Genomic DNA, 22,487 nt, shown 5'->3' with positions numbered 1-22,487 from the left:
TAAGTATATCACTAATACTTTAAGATTTCTTAAGTGTGAATTTGTGTAATATCAGTTTTGAATGGGTAATGACTTACCTATAGAGATAGAATACTTTTCACTTAATGTACAACCTATAAACGTTCAATTATTAATTCATGTGCTTTATATTTATAAACCAACACTGTATAAAATTATCCCAGATATATTATTCTTTCCCATACTTGATTGGTTTTATAAGTTTTTCTAAGTGTTTTATATTAGTAGGGACATGTAGAAAATCTGGTAGAAGCAGTCACGAGGAATATTGTATTGTGACATTTGGTTTCAGAATTTAACTGCAAAATGTGTGGTTGACTTTAGAGTTATATAAATGTCATTTATACTGTATGAAGTTCTTCCTGTCCTTAATTTATTAAGTGTTGCTTTTGTTTATAAATTATGGAAAGAATTTCAACTGTATTATATTTTCTTCATTATTTGATACCATTTATATTTTTATAGACAGAACACTAAATTATATTTAATAGACTGAATTTGGTTATAGATTCTCTTTTTAGAATATTAATGTCAATTTGGGATACATCATGCCAATTTATTTCCCAAAGAAAAATGGTCTGTAAGCTTAGCTTCTTGTAATGACGTTGTTAACTGTCAGCAACATCGTGTGGCCATTCTCTTTTAAAAATATTAATATATACATGTTTCCATCACATAATGAGTTCATGCACTGCAGAGAATTGGTATTTGTACATAACACATATTAATTCTTTTTCTCTTTCTCTACTCTCCTTTTATTGTTCCAGCTTCTAATTCATTTATTTTTCTTGTAAATCCTTATATATTCTATTGCTATAGTACAGATTGGCTCAACACTCCTAGGACAAGTGGCATATAAAACATATAAGACAACTGTCCTTTCAACATTTTTTGATAAACTCTCAATGCTGGATTAAAGTAACTCTATATCCCTTTCCTTTTTCCTCTTCATTACTTTGAAATATGTTTTTACATGTTGAGTTTTTCAAATGAGAGAAACTATGCAGTATTTCCATTCATGCGTAAGATGTACTTCACTTTACATTATGGTCTCAAGGTGTATCAGTTTTCAGAGTCATAGTCTATAGAACTCAGGTTTTAGATATCCTCTTAACAAAACTGATCGTGTCACTTTCTACTTTCTCTGAAGGAGTTTAAGTAAATCAAGATTAGCATGCTGCTTTAAGAACTGAAATTTCACCACTGGTATATTTTTGAGCTTTGAATCTTCATATCAATCATTTTTATTAAATTTTCTTAGTGCCTAGTAATTTTATGAAATAATAGGTTACATTGTAATATTTTCTACATGTATATAATAAAATGTTTTCCCCAATGTTTTCTTCCCTCATACCCCCCCCCACCTATTCCTTTCTCTTTCTCCAGTAACAGACTTCCTTCCGCTTTACACCATCTGTTTGATCCCACTTATCTGGGAAAATGAGTCATACTTCTCTGAATGAATCTGGTTTATCTCATTTACATTAGAATCTCCGGTTTCATTATTGTTCTTAAAATGTCATAGTTGTATTATACTTTATGACTGAACACATTAATGTATATATATACCATACATGTATTTATTCTTAGACTGTTTCAATATGTTGGCTGCTATGCATTGTGTACAATCAACGTACACATGAAGGTATATCTGTAGAATGCTGACCAATTCCTTCATGTTTATACTATGTATTATATAAGTAGGAGTATTTTAGAAAGAGTTTTTTTAAAATACACAATCCATATAAATATTTTGGAGAAATATTAAACTAGGAAACCATATTTTTAATAGCATTTGGCCCATTTGTTTTATTTTTCTTTAGAACTATTTTGCTATTTCCTGTAGTTTGTGGATTTCAAGTAAACATTCAAATAGACTGCTGTAAAAGAGTGAATTATAAACTATATATCCATAAGGAAAATTTCCATATACCTGAAGAAATGGAAAAATTTTTAGTTATGATTTTTAAATGTGTCTTGGTCAACTTGTTGTAATGAATTCATTACTGTCAATTATTCTTTTTTTTACTAGAATCAACTTTGGTTCTGTTGAGTTCTTTATTTGGGTTTTACTTTCTTAAGCATTACCTTTATTTTTTATCCATATTGCATTTTTGTTTCAATTTTCTCTTTATTACCGTTTTTAACAAATATTTCAAAGGCAGAACTAGGTTTTCAATAACTGAATATTCATAGCAACAAATAAGTGTAATAAAATACGCATTTGTCACTAAAATAGCTGTTGCTTCAATGTTAATATTTTATGTCATTCAATACAGATGCTTGTTTATTTGTATTTTAAGTTATTGTATGAGAAACAAAATTTTTGAGAACTGTTATTCAGAAACCAGTAGTGTAAACAAATTAATACAATGTATCACACACTAAAACTCCATAGATAACACCTACCCAAGTTACATGATCAGTCTTGATAAATTTCAAACCAAATTTGAAGTCATACTAAGTAGATTATAAAAGTAAATCACATGTCAACTGTTAATGCAAATTAGAAAATATCCGGTATGAAGGTGAGTCTAGTGTATAATGCTTTTTTGTCATGTCTACTGTTCCGATGTCATTCAAAATTCTTCAGCTGTGTGATTTGGTAACTTTTCTATAAACTGTGTTTATTCTCACCCTAATATTACCTGTGTTTTAAAGACATAGAATTTAATTTTTAGCTTTTTGAATAATATACAAATGGGAATTTGTCATTTGGACCATTTCTGCTAATCCTAAACAAGAATTTATGTTACGTTATTTGTTCTTAGTATAGTAATTAATGAGTCAGTTTCTCATCTCTGCTACTAAATACCCAACATGAAGAATTTAGAACAAGAGATTTTATTGTGACCCAGATTTTTAGTTCATAGCCAGTGGACTAAAGACAGAAATGGCATTGAAGAAAGATCAAGACAAGGAAAGCTGTTCAGCCCATGGAAGCCAACAGCACAAAGAGAGACAGACCGAAGTGTGTGTGGGAGAGACTTCCTCTGTGAAAATCCCTCTGATATTCTGCAAAAATATCAATCCCATCACTTACTATATCTTTTAGACTGAGTGCATATCATCTAGAAGCTCTGTGGCAAAAACTATGGTTAAAGATTTATGTTATTTCCCCTACTGGTATGTGACTTCTGGTACAACAGAAATAACATGATAGTAACTGATGTCAGAGTGTACTCCAAGCATGTACCACTTTAAAGATCTATCTCTGCCTCAAATCCAGCACAATCTCTCTGAACATTCTTCATTCTTTGAGAACAGCATTATATCTGAAAACTAAGGGCATTTTGTACCTTCATCTTCAATATAATCAAAGGGTGGTTTGAATAATATGCACAACTTTTTTATTAATGCTATGTGTTAAGCTGTATGGTGAAGATGGAACTCAGAGGTGATAGAGTTGGAGAACTGCTCTCATGAGAAAATAATATTTTCAGTAGACCTAGAAAAGCAACTGAAAATAGTTTGGGAGTGTTTGTGTGTGTGTGTGTGTGTGTGTGTGTGTGTGTGTGTATGCACCTGTAATCACAGCTACACAGTAATCTGAAATGGACAGGTCAAAAGTTGCAAGATTTTGTCTAAAAATAACAATAACAATAACAACAACAACAACAACAAACTATGGAGATATAGTTAAGAGTGAGGGAACCATAATCCTCACAAATGTCAAAAGAAAAAGGAAATACAAAAAAATTAAACAATGAATCTATGAGTACATACATAAAGAGGGATAGAGAATGTAGAGTTAAAGAAAGAAATTTCCACCTGACAGGAGAAATAATTTTGTCATTGCTGTCCTTTGGAAGTCTTATTTTGCATTTCCTGGATGAATGGGGTGAATAGGAAATGAACATGGAGAATGTCTCCTTAAGACACATTCTTACCAGTGTCATTGGTAATCTCATTCTCTGGGCAAGGGGTACAATCAAAGCAATATGCAGGTTTTCCCTCCTGAGCGGTCTTCCTAAATCCAGGATGAGAGCTCTCACTGCATACAGGTGGGGCATCTGAGGAAAAACTATAGGTTGTTGAGTTCCTAGAAATGTATCAATCCTTTAGAACTGGAAGGAAAACATAAGTAGTATTACATATATGTATGTGTGAGTGCCATATTTAAGAACATAAAATTGACTTATAAACATTTACAAAATATAAGTAAATATGCTGCTTTCCAATTCACTGGAGAGCTAACAATAAAGGAAAAAATTAATAAAAATGAAACTGAGGTTTTGAATTGCCATAGTTTATTATTACATAAAACTTGGTGTGCAAAAACCTTTTACAGCAAAATTTTGGTTATTTATTATTGCCGATGTGCTCTATAATTATATCCAGTTATATCTCTCTGATTCCTGTGGCCTGCTCAATCATATCATCAGGTAAAGACAACTATTGGCCATGTGGAACATGTGGGGTAAATGTTCCAAATTTGACCTAAAGTCTAAGGCCTTCTAGAAAATTCCAAAGGTTGAGAATGTCATACTGTACAACCATTTTGCTTCTGACATTCAAATTCACTTGGTCTCCAGCACTATTGTTAAATTGAATGTTCCTCAATATTGGGTGCAGCTAAAAGAGAAATCACCCTCTGCTGAACAGGACTTCATTAGTAAACCACAAGTGAAACAGAAAAAGTTCTTAATTATCTTCCATTTTTATTACATAATACCACATTGACAGGGGCACTTAATAAAGCAAAATAAATGAAGTGTCATGGAAGGAAAAATACCTCATTTTTTTTCCTAAAAAGTCAATAAATCCCAGGAGAAAAATTTTATCCAAACTAACTTAAATAAAATTTTCATGCAAGTTACAAAATAAGTCTAAGACATCTATTTTTAAATCTCATGTTCCCACAGCTTGTAGTTACAATATGAAATTTACACAAGTGTAAAACACTGCAGGATGAAATGAGAAATTCAAGATAATATATTTAATATAGAGTTTAGCACCATTTAATTCAAGAATACAAAGATTATTTTGTAAAGGAAGCTTATGAAAATATTTAGATTGTTATAATAAGTATATTGTCTGAAGACACACATTCATGCTTTAGATAAAAGCACTGATCTTCTCTCATATTGATTTTTCTATGCCAGTGCTTTCTTGCTAAGTGCTCACTCATACAAAGTTCAAGATTTACCTCCTTAACATGACCTGGTATGGAATCACTTTCACTTTTGGATAATGTTTTCTAAAATCATCAGGCACCTTGAATGCATTGAATGCAATTACAAAAAAGATGATTTACCTGCTAAGGGGAAAATACTGTCACTTTCTTGTTTTCCATCTGTTGGGAGCCACAGCAGTGCTAGGTCACCTTGCACGACGGTCATACGGCCTGTAGGAAAGAGCAAAGCCTGAGCTAAATTACCCCTCCCATCGAGTATGCCAAGATGGCACCCGCTTCCTGCTTCCGGGTTGTTATCATTGCACTGATCGCCCGCTCTATAAAATAGTCTGCCTAGTAACAAGTGAGGTTAGCCAATCAGCTTGCCTGACCCGCTTCGGCTTGATTGGATGATGTGCCTGCATATAAGCGAGTGCCTCTCCCGCTCGAGAGAGAGAAGCACGAAAGGAGCCGCGGGGAGCGGACCGGTAGAGGCTTTGGCCGGGAAGAATCCCAGGGCAGACTGTACGGAGAGGGAAAATAAAGAAAGCCCAGCCACTGCCAGATCTTGTCGTGTGTTCTTCCTGCCGGCCAGCCGGGAGCGACACCGACATCTGGTGGCCCGTACGGGGATTGATCAACCCCGAGACGCGGCAGTGGACTGCATTCTCCGATACAGTGCTGCAGGACAGGTGAGTAGAGGATAAGCCTGGGCCCTGGGTGGCGCGCACCTACAGGGTTTTTAGACTCCTCTCAACCTCATGCGTAAGTGGCGGGTTTCTTGGGCCTCACGCGGTGAGTATGAAACATAACACCAGAACTTAAGGTAATAAAAGAGTGTAAAACATAAACATAGAAGTAAAAATAACAGAAGATATATTAAAAATGGGAAACATGACAAGTAAAGATACCACAAAATAATAGTTATGACGTCAACGTCGGGGTACTGACGGCCGACTGTGACCCCTTACATAATATAAGTGAAGCCTCATTGCCGCTATGTGTGCCCACTGACAGAGTATTCGTTTGTGGTAATGGTCTTGCTTATACCAGCCTGCCCAGTAATTGGACTGGCCAGTGCGGCCTGGCTTATTTGTTACCAGACATAGGTGTTATCTCTGGGGACCAGCCTATGCCCATCCCGGCTGTGGACACCTTTATAAAAAGACATAAAAGAGATGCAGTGATTATGCCTCTCTTGGTTAGCCTGGGGGTCTCGGGAGCCCTAGCGGCTGGGACTGCAGGTGTGGGAGTTTCACTAACTAAATATACCCAATTATCTCAGCAATTGGTGAAAGACATGTCTCTTGTCGGGGCCACCCTTCAAGAGATACAAGATCAAATTGATTCCCTTGCAGAGGTTGTTCTGCAGAATAGAAGGGGCCTAGACCTACTCACCATAGAGAAGGGGGGTATCTGTGTCGCTTTGCAGGAGAGATGCTGCTTTTACGCCAATAAATCCAGGATCGTGCGCGACCGGTTGAAAAAATTACAAGAAGACCTAGAAAAGAAAAGAAAAGAACTACAAGATAACCCCTTTTGGGGGGCCTGGAATGGCTTGCTCCCTTATCTGCTTCCATTATTGGGCCCCCTGTGCTCCCTGCTTCTGCTTTTACTTATAGGACCATTCTTGCTCAGATGGGTCACATCGTTTATTAATGGACGCCTTACGGCGGCCCGACGTCAAGTCTGTATGGTTGCCCACGCGGCTCTGGCGGCGGTCCAGAACGGACAAAATGACCCCCAGGCATACGCGTGGCTTGCTCGGTTGGCCTATGACAGAGTTTAAATGCTGCGGGTTTCCCACATTCTCCTCTCTGGGTGACATCATAAAGCTGGGTAGGTGAGTCAATGACGGGTAAGAGCATGCCACCCCAGCATGACTCGACCTAAGCCAGGCCCTACCCCACATCGCACGAAAGCCGCTGGATTGCTAGATTCTGCCCAGGTCTAAATTTCTCTCCAAGGGGACTACACGGAGTGAAATGAGTGCATGCTTATGTGCATCCAGGTTCCGTCCAGTTCATACCTGGCCCTAGAAAAAAGGACGAGGGCCCCAAGGCCTTGGTGGACCCGGGGACGGCCGACCGGGGTCTAAGCCAAGGGCCTGTGGTGGGCCTCCATCTAGGGCATAAGCCTCTGCACTCAATCCAGGACGGGCTACGATGCGCACTCTTCATTTTAAATAAAGTAGGGGGAGATGTTGGGAGCCACAGCAGTGCTAGGTCACCTTGCATGACGGTCATATGGCCTGTAGGAAAGAGCAAAGCCTGAGCTAAATTACCCCTCCCATCGAGTATGCCAAGATGGCGCCCACTTCCTGCTTCCGGGTTGTTATCGTTGCACTGATCGCCCGCTCTATAAAATAGTCTGCCTAGTAACAAGTGAGGTTAGCCAATCAGCTTGCCTGACCCGCTTCGGCTTGATTGGATGATGTGCCTGCATATAAGCGAGTGCCTCTCCCGCTCGAGAGAGAGAAGCACGAAAGGAGCCGCGGGGAGCGGACCGGTAGAGGCTTTGGCCGGGAAGAATCCCAGGGCAGGCTGTACGGAGAGGGAAAATAAAGAAAGCCCAGCCACTGCCAGATCTTGTCGTGTGTTCTTCCTGCCAGCCAGGAGCGACACCGACATCCATCAATGACATTTGTGCTTGTTGAAGAAGCATCTCACGGAGGGCACAGGCCACAGCATACACTGCATTGCATATATTGTGACTTCAATCAGTCATGGTTGTGTCAAAAAGGTTCACCAGCAGCTGCACCATGTCACAACAGGAGTACAAGGTCAAAATCTATATAATTGAGCCTGTTTAGCTGCCACGCCTGGCCATAGGTCTGCAGAGGAGGAGCTGGGCAGATCTGGGGTGCCCTCACTGGCCTCTCTGCGTGTCTGGAGGACTCTGGATTTCTGCACCCAGACTGCTGGAGTTCCCTCAGGCTTCCAGGTGCAGTGAAGGAGAGAGGTGGGTTTGAGGCTTCCACATCAGCCTCCCCATTCCCGGCTTCATTTGGAGACCTGCTGAGCTCCCGATAGGTGGGCTGGCCCACACTACCAGCCTAGCCCAGCCTGTTTAGCTGCCGCGCCTGGCCATAGGTCTGCAGAGGAGGAGCTGGGCAGATCTGGGGTGCCCTCACTGGCCTCTCTGCGTGTCTGGAGGACTCTGGATATCTCTGCAACCAGGGAGGGTCCACAGGTTCCTGAAGCACTGCGGCCTGTGGTGAGTACCCTAACCCGGCTGCGATTGAAGAACTGTGGAGCTTCCAAGGGGCAGGTAGGCGCACAGTGTCCCTGAGGCCCAGCTTGTCTGGAACTGTGGAGTTCTGAGCAGGCAGAGGAGGGCCACTGGTTCTGTAGGCCTAATGGCTTGGAGTAGCGCGGCGCCAGAGTCTCAGTAGCTCCAAACATAGAAGGGGATTTTCAACAGATCCTGAGGAAGCTTTCAAATAACACTTGAAACACAGAAATATAGGAAAATGACAAAACGAAAGACCAAATTACAACCTCAAACCTCCAGCCCATCTCAAGAAACCCTAGGAGCGATGTATATAGAAGAAAATATATCCCATCCACCTCATATATTGGACACAATAGCCACTGAAATTGACAAGCAACTCCAGGAAGCTTTAAAGAAATTCAAACTTGAAATAATCTCCCAGATAAAAGAAGAAATGATAAAAGAAATGAAAGAGACTCTAAATATATCTAAAGAAAACACAGATAAAAAATTGGAGGAACTAAACAAAAAGATAGAATCCCTAGACGAGCAATATAAGAAACAAACAAAATACATAATGCAGATGCACAGAGATATACAGGAAATAAAAAACTCCACTGAAAGTTGTAAAAACCGCCTTAATGAAAGTGAAGATAGAATTTCAGACCTTGAAGACAGGATTGCAGCTAGTGAACAGGAAAGGAAAGATCTTTTGAAAATAACAAGGAACCAGGAAACAACAATTCAACAACTGCAAGACGATGCAAAGAATAATAACATAAGAATGACAGGGATTAATGAAAGAGAGGGAGACAACATGAAGGATGTCAGGAGGATATTTAGAGAAGTAATAGCTGAAAATTTCCCAAGCATGAGATCAGAAACTGACATCAGGATCAGTGAAGCATATAGAACTCCAAACAGTCATAACCAAAATAAAACTACACCCAGACATATAATAATCACCATCCCAGAAATCCAACACAAGAATAGATTATTAAAAGCTGTCAGAGAGAAAAGACAAATCACTTATAAAGGAAAACCTATCAGAATCACAGCAGACTTCTCAGCACAAACGATAAAGTCAAGAAGAGCATGGAGTGAAGTATTCCAGATCCTAAAGCAAAATGATTTCCAACCAAGACTGATATATCCTGCAAAACTATCATTCAAAATAGATGGTGCAATACGATACTTCCATGACAAAGAACAGCTGAAGAACTTCATGAACACCAAACCAACCCTGCAAAAAATATTGAAAGACAGTTTAGATACACAAAGGAAAAAACCACAAAGCAAAGCAAATAATTAAACAGAACAGAAAGATAAAGATGCAACAGCAGAGAGATAACATTCCTACAATTAACCAGCATTTAACAGTAATAACCATTAATGTAAACGGTCTCAATGCACCAATCAAAAGAAACAGACTAGCAGAATGGATCAAGAAACAAAATCCAACCATATGCTGTTTACAGGAAACCCATCTAACCCAGAAAGATACTCACAGACTGAAAGTCAAAGGATGGAAAACAATTCTTCATGCAGCAGGAATCCAAAAAAAGGCAGGAGTAGCCATTCTGTTTGCAGACAACGTGAACTTTAAACCAACAATGACCATAAAGGACAAAGAAGGTCACTACATACTCGTAAGGGGAAAACTCCAAGAGGAAGAGATAACTATCTTAAATATATACGCACCAAACTCCAGAGCACCCAGTTATATAAAACAATTATTAACAGAAATGAAAACTCAAATTATCAGTAACACAATTGTAACAGGAGACCTTAATACACCACTGACACCAAGGGACAGATCAACCAGACAGAAAATGAGCAAAGAAATAACAGAACTGAATCACACCTGTGAACAAATGGGTTTGATAGACATATACAGAATGTTCCACCCAACAACATCAGAATACACATTCTTCTCAGCAGTACACGGATCATTTTCTAAAATAGACCATATATTAGCTCACAGAACATATTTAAGCAAATGCAAAAGAGTTGAAATCATCCCTTGCATATTATCGGATCATAGCGCTCTGAAATTAGAAATTAATGACAAAGGATACTGCAAAAATTCCACAAACACATGGAAACTAAATAACACACTCTTGAGTAATCAGTGGGTCACAGAAGAAATTAAAGAAGAAATTAAACAATACCTAAAAGAAAATGAAAATGCAGATACAACTTACCGGAATCTGTGGGATGCAATGAAAGCCGTTCTGAGAGGAAAATTTATTGCACTGAGTTCCCACATCAGGAAAACAGAACGAATACAAATAAATAACTTGATGCTACACCTCAAACAGCTAGAAAAAGAAGAGCAAGTCAAGCCCAAAGCCAAAAGAAGAGAGGAAATTATAAAAATCAGAGCAGAAATCAATGCAATAGAGACTAAGAAAACAATCCAAAGAATCAACGAATCAAAGAGTTGGTTCTTTGAAAGAATAAATAAAATCGATAAGCCCCTAGCCAACCTTATTAAAAAAAGGAAAGAAAAAGCTCAAATTCCTGCAATAAGAAATGAAAAAGGAGAAATCACTACAGACCCAATAGAAATACAGAGGATCATCAACACCTATTTCGAAAACCTCTACTCTCAAAAGTTTGATAACACAGAAGAAATAGACAGATTCTTAGAAGCATATGAAGTACCAAAGCTAGATCAAGAGGATATAAAACTGTTGAATAACCCAATCTCTGCTAATGAAATTGAGAATGTAATTGGGTCCTTGCCCACCAAGAAGAGCCCAGGCCCAGATGGATTCACTGCAGAATTCTACAAGAAATATAAAGAAGACCTAATGCCGACACTCCTCAAACTATTCAATGAAATTGAAAGGGAAGCAATCCTTCCTAAGTCATTCCTGGAAGCAAATATTACTCTAGTACCAAAACCTGAGAAAGACCCAACTATAAAAGAGAACTATAGACCGATCTCCCTAATGAACACAGATGCAAAAATCCTCAATAAAATATTGGCAAATAGGATCCAGCAAATCATCAAGAAGATTATACACCATGACCAAGTGGGATTCATGCCAGGAATGCAAGGATGGTTCAACATACACAAATCAATAAATGTAATCCACCATATCAATAAAGCCAAAAATAAGAATCACATGATCATCTCTATAGATGCAGAAAAAGCCTTTGATAAGGTCCAACACTTATTCATGATAAGAACTTTACAGAAAATTGGAATAAATGGTCTTTACCTCAATATAATAAAGGCCATTTATGACAAACCAACAGCCAGCATCATACTAAATGGCCAAAAATTGAAAGCCTTTACTTTAAAATCGGGTACAAGACAAGGATGTCCTTTATCACCACTCCTATTTAATATAGTACTGGAAGTACTAGCCAGAGCAATTAGGCAAGAAAGAGAAATAAAAGGGGTAAAGATAGGAAAAGAAGAAGTTAAATTATCATTGTTTGCAGATGACATGATACTCTACATAGAAGACCCCCTAAACTCCATTGAAATACTCTTAGATACAATAAATAAATTCAGTAATGTGGCTGGATGCCAAATCAATACTCAGAAATCAATAGCATTCCTATACACGAACAACAAAATTACAGAGAGGGAAATAAGAGAAACTGGACTATTCACATTAGCAAGCAAAAAAAATGAAATATTTAGGAATTACTCTTACGAAAGAAGTGAAAGACTTATACAGTGAAAATTATAATACACTGAAAAAGGAAATTGAAGATGATCTCAGAAAATGGAACGACATCCCTTGCTCATGGATAGGAAGAAGAAACATTGTGAAAATGGCCATTCTCCCAAAACTGTTATACAGATTCAATGCAATCCCAATAGAAATACCATCAACATACCTTATAGATCTAGAGAAATCACTCCTAAATTTCATCTGGAACCAGAAGAGACCTAGAATCGCAAAGGCAATTCTAAGCAGCAAAGACAAAGCAGGAGGCATCACAATCCCTGACTTGCAGTTATACTACAAAGCAACAGTAGTAAAATCAACATGGTATTGGAATCAAAATAGAGCCGCAGATGAATGGAATAGATTAGAAGATACAACCACAACTACAAACACACTCAACCACCTTATCTTTGATAAAGGAGCCAAGCAGGTTCACTGGAAGAACGACAGTCTCTTTAATAAATGGTGCTGGAAAAACTGGCTCTCCATTTGCCAAAAACTAAAGCTAGACCCATGTCTATCACCATGTACTAAATTAAAATCTAAATGGGTCAAAGATCTGAATATTAAAACAGAAACACTAAATCTATTGGAAGACAAAATAGGTAGAAACCTTGGAGACATAGGAGTAGGTAAAGAATTCATGAACAGGACTCAAACCGCACGGGAAATACTTCCCAGAATCAATAACTGGGACCACTTCTTATTAAAAAGTTTCTGCATGTCAAAAGAAATCTCCAGCATAGTGAAAAGAAAACCCACAAACTGGGAAAAGATTTTAGTGAACTCTCTCTCAGACAAGGGCCTCTTGTCTAAAACATACAAAGAATTAAAGAAACTCAGACCTCCGAAATTCAAAGATCCAATCCAAAAATGGGCATCTGAGATGAATATGCAATTCTCAGATGAAGAAATGCAAATGGCAAATAAATACATGAAAAAATGCTCATCATCATTGGTCATTAGAGAAATGCAAATTAAAACCACACTGAGATACCATCTCACTCCTGAAAGAATGGCCAGGATCAAGAAAACCGACAACAAATGCTGGAGAGGCTGTGGGGAAAAAGGAACTCTCCTGCACTGCTGGTGGGAGTGTAGACTGGTACAGCCTTTGTGGAGATCTGTCTGGAGATTTCTCAAAAAGTTGGGACTGGAAATCCCATTTATTCCAGCTATTCCACTTCTAGGCATATTCCCAGAAGAACTGAAAGCATCATACCACAGTGATATATGTGCACCTATGTTTATAGCAGCACAATTTGTAATCGCCAGATCTTGGAAACAACCCAAGTGCCCATCAACTGAGGAATGGATAAAAAAGTTGTGGTATTTCTATACAATGGAGTATTATTCAGCTATAAAGAAGGATCACATTGAGATATTTATCAATAAATGGGCGCAGCTTGAGACCATACTCATAAGTGAAATAAATCAATCTTGCATGTGTGAATACCGAATAGTTTCCCTAATGTAAGTAATGATTCAAATATATAAAAATATGTGGTAATCATGATTCCCCATTACGTGGCCTTGAAGCCTTATAAAGTTTTCACTCATTAATTAGAAAGGCTTTATTCTGGGCTTCTTGATATGAAAATATTTGAAGCTAGAGTATATGAAGTTTTACCCAAATATTTCAAGGAAAAAGACACTATGGTAACTACTATTAAGTCAGGTTATAAGGTGGTGAAGTACTAGGTTATTGAAACAGTCATGCTGTGACCTCTATTGTTATGTTGTTATGTCCTGTTTTATCTCAATCTCCCCCTTATTGTTTCAAAAAAAATTATTTAGTCATTTCTTATGTTTGTCTTAATTAAAGAAAAAATTCAAAAAAATTAGGATATATAAATAGTAACTCTTTTCGATTTCCTATTAACTTGTTTTGAAGTCCTGTAGTACTCCCACAATCTTGTTTTGACTGATTAGACTCTGTTCCATTCTATATGATAGTATCAAGTTTGAAGACATAGGCAACTACTTCGAAGACAATATGATTCACTAAGATACCCATTCTGGTTTGACTATTGTCTTCTTTGGAAGTCCTGTAATGTTTACAATGCCTAAGTTTTATTGGTCTTGTTCTCTACTGTTTTGTCCAACTTTATAATATCTAATAAGATAGACAATTCTTTTTAAGGAAACAAGGGACAACGTTGATAACCATTGTTGATAAACTTGTACTCTGTTCTACACCATGTGCTATGTCTATCCTTGGTATTGACTGACAGCTTTGTTTTGCCATATTTGACTGTATTCTTCCCCCCCCCAAAGAAAGTAATAAGCACTAAGGAGTAATAAAATCCAAGATGTGTAAATTGTGTTGTAAAAAAGAGAGGGAAAAAAAAAAGAAAAAGAGCTCTAACGGATATAACAGCAAGTGTGTTTGGGGGTGTTAAATAGCTGACTTTATCAATGTTTTTGGAACATTGAACACAGCTGTTTGCAGTCTCCCTGTTTGAATGTCCACCTTGTGTTCTTTGATACTGTGATTTGAGGAACTATTTTCAAGAAAATAGTGTGTAATCTACTAGCAGGTAATTTCTTACTGTTATGTTTTTTTGTTTTGTTTTGTTTTTGTTTTGTTTTGTTTTGTAGTTCTGTATTGCGTGTACCCTTACGCCGCTTTGGTTTGTTTTGTGTTTTTCTCTTTTTCCTCTTAAATAAAAAAAGAAAAATATTGATTAAAAAAATCTATGTAATCATCTCAATAAATGTGAAAAAGGCCTTTAACACAATCAAACACACCTTCATAATAAGAATCCAAAAGAAAATAGACATAGAGGGATCATGCTTCAATTTACTAAAATCTATTTATGAAAAATCATTTTATATTATATTAAACAGAAAAACTAAAAGCATTTTAGCTCTAATCTAAACTTATGAATAAATCTAGGACAGCCACTGCCATCACTTCTCTTCAACATAGTACTCAATATAATAGTCATAGTAATCAGGCCAGAGAAAGAATTAAAACATATAGATACAAAGAATAGACAGAAATCAGCTTATCATTGTTGTCACATGACATACCTGACAAAGAAGACCCAAAGAATTCCAACAATAAGCTCCTAACTAACACCAACATCAGTAGTGCAGCAGGATACTATGTCAACACAAAAATGAATAACATTTGTGTACATCAATAAGGAACTCAGTGAGAAAGGAATTATAAAAATAATGCCATTCACAGTCACCAAAAAACAAATGAAACACCGACACATTAACCTAAGAAAGGGAATGAAATTTTTCTAGAAAAGAAATTGTAATAATCTGAAAAATGAGATTGAAGAGAACATTAGAAAATGGAATGATGCCCCTGCTGCTGGGTAGGCAGAACAACAAAGTTAAAATAATCATACTCCCACAGATTTTATACAGATTTAATGCAAGCCCAATCAAAATGCCCATAGCACATCTCACAGAACAGGATAAATCAACCCTAAAACTTACCTAGAACTAGAAGAGACCTAGTATACTAAAAAAAAGCCTTGAAAACAAGAGCAAAGCAAGAGAGGGCATGACAGCTGACTTCAAGCTATGATGCAAAGACAAAGTGATATGATTGCTTGGTACTAGAACAGAAACAGGCAGAATCAGTGACTAAACAAAGGATACAGCCACTGCAAACACATATAGGAAGTTGATTTTTACACAGGGACAAAAGCACTGAATAGAGTTAAAATAATCTATTCCATACATGGTGGTGGGAAAACCAGATGTCTGTTTATGGAAGATTGAAACTTGACCCATATCGCTCACTGTGTAGTAAACAAGTCAGAATAGATCAAAACTCTAATTAATAAAAAAGAAACATTGAACCTATTGGAAGATAAATAGACAAAACAATTGAAGTCGTAGGTGTAGGAAAGAATTTATTTATTTATTTTCTATTTGGGAGATATTCTTTTTATTTATGTTTTTAATCATTAATTAAGTTTACTCATATTGTTTACATATACACAATAATTACATTCATCATATTAAATTTGTAGCTGGACACAATATGTCTTGTTTCTTATTTTTCCTCATTGTCATTCTCTCCCTTCTGCTAGTCTTCCACTTCTTATTTACAAAAAGCTCTGCTGACAGTATCAATAAGTAAACTAATGCATAAATGATATCATGAAATAGGAATAAAATTTTTAAATTTGAAGCAGCACAAGTGAGGGAATGAGGAGAAAGGAAGTAAGGGAAAAATGAGAAAAAGGCAGGATTTCTTAAACAGAAACACAGTTGCACAAGAAATAGCATTAAGAATCAACAAACATGAATGTTATAAGTTGAAAAGTTCCTTCACAGCAAAGAAATCATGTCACATGTGAGGAAACCCCCTAAGAATGGGAAAGAATTTTTGCTAGCTATTCATCTGAGGACTAATATGTGGAATATGTAAAAAATTAGATCACATAAATGAAAGATCTGATAAAAGAAAGGGCAAGTGAAATGAGTAGACACTTAGGAGAGCAAAAAGGATAATTTGCTAATAGCTACGTGAAAAAATACTCAACATTTCTGGCCATTAGAAAATGAAAAATAAGCTAATGCTAATATTCCATCTTGCTCTAGAAAGAGTGGCAGTCATCAAGAAGTCAAAAAATGAGTGCTCATGCAGTTGTGATGTAAAAGGGACACTCCTACATTGTTGCTGGGTATGTAAAGTAGTACAACCATGAAGGAAATCAGTATAAAAGTATATTTTACAGGAGTAAGAGATGTGATGGGGAACAGGATTAGAAAAAGAGTCAAGCTCTATTATGTACTTGATAACTCCCCCAAGATGACTATAAGCTGCATATATTGCAAACTTGCATCAATAAAACTAAAACAAAATTTATAATTTATTTTATCTGTACTGATCATGATTTAGGGACTTGATTTTCTGCATTCAGGATAATTATTGGCATCCCACGAAATGGAGAAATATGTGCATGTGAATTTGTGCAATGACTGATATGCAGATAAGCATGGGCCACATAGGAAGTGATGGATGCAATAAGCCTCGGTCTTTGACACTGTAGCATACTAGATTGTATGATACACAGATGTGTTTAGCTGGACCTCAGTCACCACAGACCATTTCAGTGAACACTTAGCCTAAAACTTCTACTGTAATCCATAGATAATATCCCAGATGGCCTATTGACACAAGCTGAGGAGCAAAATTTCCAGGAGGATGTAGCCCCTAGGGGGTTAGCAGTGACCTTGGATGAGTCATGGTGCCTCTAGGTGGACAAAACGATGTTCAAATATAATTTCCAATTTGTGTTTTTCACCTGAGCACCAGACCTCAAATGCAGAACCCAGAAGCCAAATAGTGGGAAATACTTCCTGGGTCTTCTATGAGATTTTGCTGAAAATAGTCAGGGGCATAAGGGTTTCTAACTCTAATTTAAAACAATTTCACATGATGTATGTGTTCATATGTCTGAGATAGCAAGATTCCTCCTCACTTAGTTAGCACTTTTCTGTCACTCTCTAAGATGCTGCTGTTGGTTATCACACTCTTTTGCCTGAAGTACCCTCCCTTCGTGTGTAGTTTTGAAAATGACCCCTGCCTGGAGTACCAGTGTGTACAAGGATGGAGATGTGGTGATTGGGGGACTCTTCTCTCTTTTTATTTATGTATATTACACTGACCTTCTTGAAGGTCAAATGAAGCCTGTAAGGACTCCTTTGTAGCACCATAAGTGTTTTTTCTCATATATTTTTCTTTTTTGTGAGAGAAGATAATATCTAAGCATTTGTGGGTGATAGCAATCAAATTCATTCTATTGCTGCCCTGTACTCCCCACCCATAGATGTAAAGTACTGTCCAGGTATTATTTTGAGATTCTTTGTAATCTACCTCCTCTTTTGAAACTGGAAATATATGTTCTTATGTCTTTAGCCTTCTCTTTTCAGTGTTAAAAGCTCATCACTCTCAGCTTTATTGTGCTATTCATGCTACTTATCTCAACCAAGCTGGCAGTGCACAGCACATTGATTCATATTCTTAAGGATCAAGGTCCGAGGCATTGTGTTGAATCCAGTGTCAAGCAGCTCTCTGACTGATGTACAGCTGAAATCCCTAATATAGTAAAAGTCATACTGCAGCAGTGATACTAGTGAAAGCATACTAGCTTCTGTGACATTTTTCTAGTTGTAAAATAGTTTTCAAAAATGGTGCTCAGATAAAATTTATGAGAGACTTTTCATTACAAAATTGTTTCAGCTAAAAAGTGGAGAACAAATTGTAGAAAAATTACAACTTTACATCTCCCAATGTGGTATTGGTTTTCATGGTCATTATTAATGTACATGAAGACGATTTGCTCAGTGTACTGGAAGACCCAAAAAGCATATGCTTTGACATAATGACTCCACAGATTATGCATTGTTTTCAGATGGGAAAAAAAACTTACATTGTAGAACTCTGGACTAATAAGGATTAAAAGGTGTCCAAATTTAACATAACTTAGAAATGCAATGATAATATTTGCTCATAGTGTGATTAAAATTTATATATACAACATTCTCTGTGGAGTTTTCCTGTCCAATAATGATTAATGTGAAGCATTAAGACACAGTGTGACATACATTGGCTGGTCTCTTTAAATATTTCCTTTATATAGAAGACAAAAAAGCAAAAGAACTATTTTATATCAGTAAAACTAGAAGTATAATCTATCAAACATAGCAACTGACTTTCAAATGGATAAAAGAGGCCTCATGCATTTGCATTGTGCATTTGTGGTTGGTTCATTGTCTAGCACTTGGATTACAGATATGACTACTACACTGACCTAGGGGTGGAGACAATATGTAATGTAATGGCAGGAAGAAGGTGTGTGGATCTCTTTTGCTGGTTTCTTCCTTGCTGTTTGCAGCCACCATGAACTGCGGACCAGTCATGCCAGCCTGCCTTGGAGCCAACTGAGTATGTATTGAAACCTCCAAAGCCTTCAAGAAATAAACCTTTCCTTTCCCAACTTTGGGCTTCAGGTATTTTGTCTCAGCAATGAGTAAAAAGTAACTAAGACAGAATTTGGTACCGAGAGTAGGGTTGTTTGCTGTGTTTGTACCTGACCACGTTTTTTGAAAGGCTTTGGAAATGTCTTGTGGCCAGAGCTCGGAAAGCATGTCACCTGGATGCAAAGACTTAGAGAAGTTTAGGCTGTTCCATAGAGGAGATTCTGGTCAGAGCTCAGGATACCAGAACACGGATAGAAAGTCTCATGGGAACAACCAGGATTGGGAGTGGTCTGCTGGGAAGAAGGACTGCATTGGTTGTTGGACTCTCCATGATGTGTATTATGGCTTAGCAGAAAGTTTGTCTGAATTTTGCTCATGCACAGAGACTTATACTGAGACTAAAACAAAAGGCAATGGACTGATTAATTTGGAAAAGGAAATTTCAAAGCACTCAAATATTGAGGCTGTGGTATGGCTATTGTTGGGGGCTTTTAAGCATCTTTATGTTGCAAATCAAGAGCAAAGATCCTAGCAGGATAATTTACAATTCTGTGAATTTGGCCAGAAGGAAAATTCCAGGAAGGATGTGGATGTAAAGACAGGATTGAGATTTTGATTGCTGAGGAGAAACAGAGAGATAAGAAAGATGGCCCTAGGACACCCCAGGAAGCACTGAGTGTTTTTACTTTGCAAAGGTGAAAGAAAATACTCAGAGGAGAAAGCTGAAGAGCACCATGCTCCAGAATGGTGACCAATGCTATATGAGATTCCAGAATGGTGGCAACATAGAGAAGCTTTACTTCACAATCAAGTTCACAGAGCGCAGTGATCCAGGAGATTGATCCCTACAGCCAAGAGAGAAAAAAGCCTGGTTACTGCTCCAGATGGCAGCAAACCATGGAGGCATCCACATGGTGCTGACTTTAGGTGCAAGGAAAATGCACAAATTCTGAGGGTAAGACAGCTTCCACCTTGGTTGCAAAGGACCTGGGAGGCCAGGAAGTGTGTCCCTGAGAGGGCAATTTGTAAAGATGTAAGGGTGAGTCCAAAGGTACAGTGCAGACCCCAGAAGTTTGGAAAAGCCAGGAATGAGGATGATCCAAGGAAAGCTGCAAAAAGTGAGCAGAGAAGATTTAAAAGAAAAGCTGCAGGAGCCAGAATCCCTGTAAGTGCCATGGAGGTAGAGTCACCCAAGCCTTTTTGAGCTTGCAACCAGATTGCTTCAAATGCTGAGCATGAAACTCTAGGACTTAAAGTTCACCCTGCTGGATGCTGAACTTGCTTTGTTTCAAGTGCTTTATATTCCCCTGTTTGTAACTTTTGGAATGGTAATGTTTATCCTTTGCCTTTGCATTTCAGAAATGTTTAAACTTGTTTCATTTGTACAGGGGGTTACAGTTAAGAGTTTGTCATAGATTTTGGAGGGGACTTGTTACTTAGACTGTTCAGCAATGCTGAAATTATTAGGACTTTGGCAAGTCTTGGAGATGGACTAAATGCCTTTTGTATAAAGGATGTACATGAGTCCTGGGGGCCAGGGATGCAATGTCATGGTTTATGTTGGTGGCCCCCAGGCCTCATGTGTTTGCATTGTGCATTTGTGATTGGTTCATTGTCTAGCACTTGGATTGGTGGTGGGAGTGCTATACTGGCCCAGGGGTGGAGCCAGTATGTAATGTAATGGCAGGAAGAAAGTGTGTCATTCTCTTTTGCTGGTTACTGCCTTGCTGTTTGCAGCCACCATCAACTGCGCTCCAGTCATGTCAGCCTGCCTTGGTACCAACTGAGTATGTACTGAAACCTCCAAAAACTGTAGGAAATAAAACATTCTTTTCCCAATTTTGGGCTTCAGGTATTTTGTGTCAGCAATGAGTCAAAATTAACGAAGACAAGTTCATAGATGCTATGGCACTGAAATGCAATAGATTAACTTTTACAATAAAGAACACTGTGCTCTCTATGCAAACATATGCCCAACAGCTACAGAATGTTCTAGCCTTCTTATTTGCCACAGAGCAAATCAACAAGAATCCTCATCTTTACCCAACATGTCTCTGGGATATGACTTCCATAACTATCTTTACAAACACTGGAGGATGCTAGAGAGTTCCCTCATTTTGCTCACAGGACAGAGTGACTTCCCTAATTACTCCTGTAGGAGAAAAAGCACAGCTGTAGTAGTGCTAAAGGAACATCATGGGCAGCTTCTGCTCAAATTGGAATCCTGCTGGAGCTCTACAAGTTTCCTCAGGTGAGGATGAGTGAGAGTAGGAAAAATAAAATGAAGTCTTGCGTGGGGACATTCTGAGATGATTAAATAGGGTGGAAGAAGGATCCTGGTTAAACTACATCTTACCACTGTGAAATTTCAATACGTAAGTTCAGAGACTTAGTGATTTGCTCAGAAGTCATTTTGTCTACAGGAAAATAGATGGAGAAAGAAACAAAAATATTTCCTAAAAATGTGTGCCTCATAGTTGTTTTCTAGAAAAATTCACTAAAGGGAAATTAATAGAAAGACAGGATCAGTATTATCTCCATGTATGCTTTTCCATCACTATTTAGTATTCTTCAGGTTTGAGCTCAGACTTGTTAACACTTTTCTTATATTCCTTCCAATTTTCTTTCCTTTTAGGTAACATTTGAGTCTTTTGATCCTATGCTAAGAGACAATGGACAGTTTCCTTCTATATACCAGGCAACCCCTAAGGACACATTTATGGCTCTTGGTATTGTTTCTTGCTGCTTCATTTCAGATGGACCTGGGTAGGACTAGTCATTATGGAAGGTCATAAAGGACACCAGTTTCTATCAGATGTGACAGTGGAGATGGACAGAAACAAAATCTGTGTAGCATTTGTGAAAATGGTCCCAACTCATCTTGTATCATACATGGCAACTACAACGGAGTACATTATTTTGCCCAACGAATCTTCACCAGTGAGTGTGGTGATCATTTACTATGACACTGATTTCCTAAATGATGTCAACTGTAACATAGAGCAGAACTTATCAACAGGAATGGTCTGGATGACAAACTCACAGTGGCATGCTGATATGACTGGGAGAAATTTCATCCTCAATTCATTCCATGGAACTCTCATATTTTCTAAGCATCGTGAAGAAATTTCTGATTTAAAAACATTTGTCCAAGAATCCAGCCCTTCCAAATACCCTGAAGACTTTTACCTCTCTATATTTTGTTTCAACAATTTCAATTGTTCATTCTCTGATGCTGACTGTTCGCTGAAGGACTGTACACCCAATGCCTCATTGGTGCAGCTGCTGGCAAATCATTTTGACACATGCATGACTGATTGTAGTCACAATATACACAATGCTGTGTATGCTGTGACCCATGCCCTCCATGAGATGCTTCTTCAACAAGCACAAATGTCATTGATGGGAAACAAGAAAGTGACAGTATTTTCCCCTTGCAAGATAAAGCATCTTTTTTATAATGGCATGCAATGTAATCAAGGTGCCTGAGC

This window comes from Cavia porcellus, unplaced genomic scaffold (genome assembly GCF_034190915.1).
Source record: "Cavia porcellus strain 051 isolate PalLab524CR breed Dunkin Hartley unplaced genomic scaffold, mCavPor4.1 scaffold_136, whole genome shotgun sequence".
In the NCBI taxonomy this organism is placed as follows: domain Eukaryota; kingdom Metazoa; phylum Chordata; class Mammalia; order Rodentia; family Caviidae; genus Cavia; species Cavia porcellus.
This window is presented reverse-complemented; position numbering follows the sequence as displayed.